Below are 7,759 nucleotides of genomic sequence, written 5' to 3' on the forward strand. Positions count from 1 at the left end.
TTTTTATATTTTTTTCCTGTTACATCAAAGGGAACATTTCTAACTTATACCTCATAGCGCTTTATAAAAAAATTAAAATAACAACTCTAAGCAGCATTAGCTCAATTTAAATCCCATTTAGTGGTCCCAGTATAGTTTTTATATCATGCAAAAAAAGCCATCATAATTTGCATCCCATCAACTATTCCCTTAACTCTAGAGAGCTATCATGCCACTCCTAGAGTAGGTCTCTAGGGTTGAAACCTGTTCTATCACTCCTACGCTAGATCTATTTGGTAGTAAAATCAGGGTTACTAGCCTGATGCCCCTTACCTGGGAAAAAAACTCTGTATTAACCCTGTCTTCCCTCTTCTCAGAAAACTGATAATAAATTTTGTCCTTTTACTCTCTGCTTTTTTTAATTTCTGGCATTCCAGAAGTTGTTAGACTTGTCTCTCCAGCTCTTTCCTGGAAATAAGAGAGCTGGCATGCTGTTTTAATATTCTAATTTTTTGGAATTTATCTGCTTTGAGCAGTTTCTCCTTTTCAGTCAATATTTTTAAAATTACCGGCAGCTATCTCTCAACACATTCCTACAAATACCATCTCTCTCCATCTGTTTTATTTCTAAGTCTTTTCTTTTCTTCTTTACCAGTCCAACTGTTTCACCTGTAAATGGACTCTTGGACTCTTAATAATCTCACTCTCTCTCTCTCTTTTTAAAGTTACCTTCTAAGGTATTTCCATGTCTTTAACTTAACATTATAGTAGCTTTGCTGACTTAACCAAAATTATGCTGGAAAGCATAAGTTTTGTAAAATATCAACAATACCAGTGAATCAGAGAAGTTTTATGGGATCAAGTCTGAGTTATTTAATGATATTGGGCATCTGATAACCTTAGCATAAAACATTAGTTTTAGTTCTTTCTGCTCAGTATTTACTCACAAGAGTAATATTAACTTTGAAAGTTTTGACATTTAAAGTATTGAAATGAAAAATAGAATCATTACTTATTTAAAAAGTCTCTGCAAAATTCTAGTCATCTAGCTGGAGTGAATTATAGTGTCGAATCCCTATTTGTTCCCTGATGTCTTATGGGATTCAGAAAACATGACTGCTCTCTTTCACTGAGGGAGACCAATAGTATCCATCGTCTGACTCTGCCACTTAAGACTCATCAGCTAATATAATTATATTTTATTTCTCTATTACAACTCTGCCATTGTTGTACCTGTTCTTAATGAAAGAGATTTCCCAACCAAAATATTGACATGTGCTGTGAAGAATACTTTCAATTACACTGACAACTCCTCTGACTACTTTAGGAGAGGACTTTTTAAAATGTATTTTCAATGTATCCTCACAAGTGAAACCCAGTCTTCAGAAATTGTAATATCAGAGCTTAAAATATATGAATAAATTTTCCAGAAATCCACCTTTATCTACATATAGAATAATAATAAGGTCATCTGTGGCCCAAATTTATTTCTCCAACATGGTTATATTTAAAAACTCAATGGGAAGGCATCTAAAACCTTGTACAGCAAAAACTTAGTTTTCAACCAAGGAAACCTAAAAGTCTGTTAGAACTATTAAGATGAATATAACTGAAGACACTGGACTGAGATTCTTGCCAATTTACAACAAACAGTTTTACACTATAGATGCACGTATAGGCACTAATTGTTCTATAAATAGCAATCCATCCTTGTTAAGAGAGATGTTTTCTAATAAATGTTAGATTTAATAAGAAATATATTCTTTCATTTGACATTTGTCCCCTTAAGGATCTAGCAGAAAGCTAGCTTAATACTAATGCAAAAGCTTAAGCTTTGACTATTTAATAAGGCTGATAAATGATTCTCTTAAATTATCTCACTTTAAAATTTCCATAAAACTCACATAAACTTAGATTCTTTGCTTGTATCAATATTTAATATTTGGATCCACTTTATACATTTTTGTTTGTTTTTGAGAAATACTGTAACTTATTAAGAATTCTAATATAAGAGGGATGATCTCCAATTAAATCATATTTCTTAAGAATTAATTGTTACCATTTCTGACAACTTTTTCCAAGACTGGCATGTCTATATGCTTACAGCACTAGGATAAGTCTCAGTTTCCATGAAGAACTGTATTGTCAATCAATTAACTTTGACAATGGGAGGCAAGAATACACAATATAGAAAAGACAAGCTCTTTGACAAGTGGTGCTGGGAAAACTGGTCAACCACTTGTAAAAGAATGAAACTAGAACACTTTCTAACACCATACACAAAAATAAACTCAAAATGGATTAAAGATCTAAATGTGACAATGGAAACATAAAACTCCTAGAGGAGAACATAGGCAAAACACTCTCTGACATAGATCATAGCAGGATCCTCTGTGACCCACCTCCCAGAGTGATGGAAATAAAGGCAAAAACAAACAAATGGGACATAATTAAACTTAAACGCTTTTGCTCAAAGAAGGAAACTATAAGCAAGGTGAAAAGACAGCCTTCAGAATGGGAGAAAATAATAGCAAATGAAGCAACTGACAAAGAATTGATCTCAAAAATATACAAGCAGTTCCTGCAGCTCAATTCCAGAAAAGTAAATGACTCAATCAAAAAATGGGCCAAAAAACTAAACAGACATTTCTCCAAAACAGACATGGAGATGGCTAACAAACACATGAAAAGATGCTCAACATCACTCATTATCAGAGAAATGCAAATCAAAACCACAATGAGGTACCATTTCACGCCAGTCAGAATTGCTGCTATCAAAAAATCTACAAACAATAAATACTGGAGAGGGTGCATAGAAAAGGGAACCCTCTTATACTGTTGGTGGGAATGCAAATTAGTACAGCTACTATGGAGAACAGTGTGGAGATTCCTTAAAAAACTGGAGATAGAACTGCCATACAACCCAGCAGTCCCACTGCTGGGCATACACACTGAGGAAACCAGAACTGAAAGAGACACGTGTACCCCAATGTTCATCACAGCACTTTTTATAATAGCCAGGACATGGAAGCAACTTAGATGTCTATCAGCAAATGAATGGATAAGAAAGCTGTGGTACATATACACAATGGAGTATTACTCAGCCATTAAAAAGAATGCGTTTGAATCAGTTCTAATGAGGTGGATGAAACTGGAGCCTCTTATACAGAATGAAGAAAGTCAGAAAGAAAAACACCAATACAGTATATTAACGCAAATATATGGAATTTAGAAAGATGGTAACGATGACCCTATATGCGAGACAGCAGAAGAGACACAGATGTAAAGAACGTACTGTTGGACTCTGTGGGAGAAGGTAAGGGTGGAATGATTTGAGAGAACAGCATTGAAACATATATATTATCATATGTGAAACAGATCACTAGTCCAGGTTTGATGCGTAAGGCGGGGTACTCAGGGCTGGTGCACTGGGATGACCCTGAGGGATTGGATGGGGAGGGAGGTGGGAGGAGGGTTCAGGATGGCGGACGCATGTATACCCATGGCTGATTCATGTAAATTTATGGCAAAAACCACTACAATATTGTCAAGTAATTAGCCTCCAATTGAAATAAAAAATCTATTAACTTTGACAATGAAATATTATTCAGTCACAAGAAAGAAGGAAATCTTGCCTTTTGCAGCAACATGGATGGGCCTTAAGTGCATTATGATATGTGAAATTAGTAAGACAGAAATATATGTACTGTATAATATCATCTATATATGGAATCTATAAAAGCTAAGCTTTTACAGAAAAAGAGAGTAGAATGGTGGTTACCAGGGAGTGAGAAGTGGGGAAAATGAGGAGATGTTGAACAAAGGGCACAGCTTAGTTTTACAGTGAGTATGTTCTAGGCGTCTGATGTACAATATTATGATTATAATTAACAATAGTGAAGGTTGAGAGATCTTCTCACACATACCAAAAAAGGTAATTATGTGACGTAATGAAGTTGTTACTCTGCTGTGATAATCATTTCATAATATGTAAGTATCAAATAAACATATTGCATACCTGAAACATGGGGCTTCCCTGGTGGCTCAAGATGATAAAGAATCTGCCTGCTAGGTGGGAGACCCCAGTTTGATTCTTGGGTTGGGAAGGTCCTCTGAAGAAGGGATAGGCAAGCCACTCCAGCATTCTTGGGCTTTCTTGGTGGCTCAGATGGTAAAGAAACCACCTGCAATGAGGGAAATCTGGATTTGATCCCTGGGTTGGGAAGATCCCCTGGAGGAGGGCATGGCAACCCACTCCAGTATTCTTACCTGGAGAATCCCCATGGACAGAGGAGCCTGGTGGGCTATAGTCCATAGCGTTGCAAACAGTCAGACATGACTGAGAAACTGAGCACACATAGCACATGCCTTACACTTACAAAATGTTATACATCAATTACATCTCAGTAAAGCTGAGGGAAAAAATCTAGTAACTTTGAGTGAAAAATTGAGATCAATGGCTTTTGAGATGTTTGTAGATATTCAGTTGAGATGATTGTAGATATTCAGTGAGTAGTTATAAAAGTATTTCAAAAAGTAAGAAGCTACTTTGGGGGATTTGAAATCATTGCTTCATCTTTGGAGGTCACTGGAAAGGTTTCAAAAACACTCTGAATTTGTTAATAGAAAACAAGTTAAAATCATCCTTAATAGCATTAACCAAAATAGCCAATATTTATTTGTAATTTCATTTAAACAAATGTATGGTGGTGGTTTAATCGCTAAACCACTATGTCTGACTCTTGCCACTCATGGACTGTAGCCTGCCAGGCTCCTCTGTACATGGGTTTCTCTAGGCAAGAATACTGGAGTGGTTTGCCATTTCCTTCTTCAGGGGATCGTCCCAACCCAGGAATTGAACCCAAGTCTCCTGCATTGCAGGCAGATTCTTTACCAACTGAGCTACAAGGGAAATCCTAAACAAATGTATACTGCACATCTATTACATATATTAGTGTTATGCTAAGGATCTGGGGAAATCAAAGAAGTGAATGAGACATGGTCCTGGCTTTCAAGATAATTTCAAGATAGTAATAAAGACAGGCATTTGTTCTTCTTCAGTCACTCAGTCATGTCTGACTCTTTGTGACCTCATGGACTGCAGCACACCAGGCTTCCTTGTCCTTCACTATCTCCCAGAGTTTACTCAAACTCACATCCATAGACTCAGTGATGCCATTCAACCATCTTATCCTCTGTCATCCCCTTCTCCTGCTTTCAATCTTTCCCAGCATCAGGGTCTTTTCCAGTGAGTCGGCTCTTTGCATCAGGTGGCCAAAATATTGGAGCTTCCATTTTAGCATCAGTCTTTCCAGTGAATATTCAGAGTTGATTTCCTTTAGGATTGACTGGTTTGATCTCCTTGCTGTCCAAGGGACTCTGAAGAGTCTTCTCCAGCACCACAGTTCAAAAGCATCAATTCTTGAGCATATTGCTAACTATAATTCAAGGGAGAATAAAGGCATACTCAATGTTCATTATGGTAAAAGAGGAGGAGCAATTAAGTCTGACTAAGACAATTAAGGAATACTTTATAAGTGAAATACTACCTAAGTTTATCTTTGAAAGATGAATGAAAACTTAAATTGAAAAGAAGGAAAATTCTAAGATAGAAGTAGTATAATGTGGAGATAACAGTGTGCTTGATGAATTTGAGATATGAAGATGCAAGCAATAAAGACCTGAATAATTAAAGATGGAGACAAATTAAGTTGACTGAGTCAGGCTTCAGGAAAATAATGCAACAGCACTTTTTCAAATGAACTGGAAAATCAATATATAAGATTAATGAGTACTAACCTAGATATTCAAAAGCAGAGACATTACTTTACCAACAAAGGTCCGTCTAGTCAAGGCTATGGTTTTTCCAGTAGTCATTTATGGATGTGAGAGTTGGACTGTGAAGAAAGTTAAGTGCCAAAGAATTGATGCTTTTGAACTGTGGGGTTGGAGAAGACTCTTGACAGTCCCTTGGACTGCAAGGAGATCCAACCAGTCCATTCTAAAGGAGATCAGTCCTGGGTGTTCTTTGGAAGGACTGATGCTGAAACTGAAACTCCAGTCCTTTGGCCACCTCATGTGAAGAGCTGACTCATTGGAAAAGACTCTGATGCTGGGGGGGATTGGGGGCAGGAGGAGAAGGGGACGATAGAGGATGAGATGGCTGGATGGCATCACTGACTCAATTGACATGAGTTTGAGTGAACTCCAGAAGTTGGTGATGAACAGGGAAGTCTGGCGTGCTGCAATTCATGGGGTCACAAAGTGTTGGACACAACTGAGTGACTGAACTGAACTGGACTGAATAAACCATATAAAAGATCCTAGCAAAATATCATAGAAAATGAAAAGGAATAAACAGGTTTGAGCCATATTATTGCCATTGAATTCACTTGACTGAATGAAAGACTTGTAGCATCTCATTAATTTTGATTGGCAGGAGTCTACAGAGTATATGTGGGAGTGAATTATATGAGTGTAGACCAAGGAAGAGAAAATATTAGGTTGGATTGGGTTGATAAGGGTTTATTCACTTGGAATTTGTGATTTAGTGTGTTGTCTTGAGAATGTAAGAGTGGTGTTGTCTCTTACGTTGGCTATTCAAAGTCCAGACTCGGTCAGTTGGGTCCAATCCAGCGAGGCTGAGCAACATGACTTCCCTGGTGCAACATAGGGGAAGGAATTAAGTCCCTGAAAAATAAGAATACTGGAAGGAGTTTATTATGTGTAACTGATTAGCCAATCTTTATATTACCCAAGAGGACCCTGAGGACATACTGTTTACCAAGACCTTAAAGAATCCTTTGATAAGGAAGAGTACTAGTATCATTGAACACTGAAGTAATGCTCTATGTTGGTTATTCTATGTCAGACAATAATGGGAACAATGGAACTGCATTCCTTGACGACAGTGGAAATAATAGGATGCCAAAGAGTTAGAGGCCAATTAGGGGTCTTTATTCATTATAGACCAAGGTGGACATAATTATCATAATAAGCCACAGAGCAGTGATAAAAAATCCGAGCATTTTGACCTATGGGGATGTTTGGTGGCACTGGCCACGGAGCCTTCAGAAACAAAACAAAAGGGCAGTCAGCTAGGGAGCTTCTTGGCATGTGTAGGGAGAAAAATCTTAGGCCTAGTGGGCATAAAATTAACTTGAGGTACAATAATGAGGATTTATTCTTATCTTGTTCCTAGACTTAAGCTACTTTGCAGACCTGGAGATCTTTATTTGAGGAGGCTAGGGCCTATATGGAATGACCTGGTAATAGGGTCAGAGATATAGTATGACTCTCCCTCCACGTCTGCCTTAGAGGTACCTGCAGCTAGTTAACAATGATTGGGTCTAGAGCAGTAGTTCTTAAACTTACCTAAGCTTCAGAATCATACTGATGGAGGACTTTAAAAACAGATCCCTGGGTCCTATTGATTTAGTAACTTTGGGGTGAAAAAAAACAGGATTTATGTTTCTAACAAGTTCTCAAGTGACGTTGGTGTTACTGGTTTAGAGGGCACTCTGAGAATCACTCCACGTGAAGGGAAAGCAGATAGACCTCATGGGTTTATTAGATATTGTCTTTTAAATGATGCTAATGCCTGCAGACCTGAAACACCACTGAAGTCCATTGGTCAGAGTTGGAATATTTGCAGATCTGATAGTTCTGTATTATCGGATGGTCCAGGTCCGTTTTCAGAAGGGTATCTGGAGAGACTTCAGAACCTTTTTTTTTTTTTTCTAACAGGCCAAGAATATATGGAAACAATAGGAAAATTTCT

The sequence above is a fragment of the Oryx dammah genome, unplaced genomic scaffold (genome assembly GCF_014754425.2).
Source record: "Oryx dammah isolate SB20612 unplaced genomic scaffold, SCBI_Odam_1.1 HiC_scaffold_27, whole genome shotgun sequence".
NCBI classification, from domain to species: Eukaryota; Metazoa; Chordata; class Mammalia; order Artiodactyla; family Bovidae; genus Oryx; species Oryx dammah.